The 1,011-nt window shown below is 32.3% G+C and overlaps 1 long non-coding RNA gene across 1 annotated transcript; it reads right to left on the reverse strand.

Annotated features, from left to right (window-relative positions):
• Nucleotides 1–5: 5 nt before the first annotated feature.
• Nucleotides 6–955, reverse strand: LOC109593614 (uncharacterized). The gene is made up of 4 exons (XR_002191073.1): nucleotides 452–955; nucleotides 306–402; nucleotides 132–190; nucleotides 6–69 (listed from the first exon to the last, which is right to left on the reverse strand). It is a non-coding gene; the product is annotated as an uncharacterized LOC109593614 (long non-coding RNA).
• Between the last annotated feature and the right edge of the window lie 56 nt (nucleotides 956–1,011).

A 1,011-nucleotide genomic window follows, 5' to 3' on the forward strand; every position in this document is an offset into this window, starting at 1 on the left:
AATAGAATAATTGAATGTACATAAAACAAGGTCTCACTGCTTCTTGATTATGAAAATAAGTGTAATTCACTGTATTAAGAGAGCGAGACAGAGATAGTAATTTAAGTATACGATGCTGATGCTACACTTACTTCTTCAAATTAGGCATTTCTTTTATCATTAATTGGCAAGTATTTGTCTTTCCATTCTCCTGTACAATAAATGACACAATAAATTACTGACCAAAAGACATATCCTACTCTCTTTACATGTACATGTGTGTATATATATGTAATGTACTATAGTGTGCATTGTGTCTTAATTACCACAACGTTTGTTAGCATGTGTTTCTGTTCCCACAATATTTGCCAGATATTTCAGCAAGTGCATTTGATGGGACCTCAACAGACAATGCAGTTATGCCTATAATAATATTGTAATAATAACAATGCTGATGTATACAGCTGCTCACTTGCGCTAACGCGAGAAAGAGTGAAGACATGTGAGACTGAGAGGTATACCTAGAGAAGAAAAAAGAAAGAGCAAGAGTTAGACATACAATATACATATACATGAGGAGGAGAGAAAAGCAAAAGAGAGAAAGAGACATCAAGAGACAAAGATATACAAAATAGGTGTCAATTAAGGAACACAAAAATGAGGCAATGGATACATGTATTTTTAAAAAGGGAATAATTTTGTGTTATGAACCTATAGTAACATTACAACGTGCATTATGCAGCTTTACTAAACATTATAATACCATGTAGCAAATAATACTTAGACTACATGATTAATGACTGTGGAACTTCAATGCATAAATCATGAGGAATCGTCTGAGACCATACATGTACAAGTAAACAATCACAATGACTACCATAGACAAGGCACTCTGGGCATAACTGTTATAATGGAGATTTCAATTGCAAGCAGTTGCACTATTAGTGATTTAATTTATAAAACTTTCAACAAAGCATTATTTTCAGTTTAATTTATTTACCAAAAGTTTTGCTACTCAATAAACATTCTTGA

This window comes from Amphimedon queenslandica, unplaced genomic scaffold, assembly GCF_000090795.2.
Source record: "Amphimedon queenslandica unplaced genomic scaffold, v1.1 AMPQUscaffold_588_Cont27394, whole genome shotgun sequence".
NCBI classification, from domain to species: domain Eukaryota; kingdom Metazoa; phylum Porifera; class Demospongiae; order Haplosclerida; family Niphatidae; genus Amphimedon; species Amphimedon queenslandica.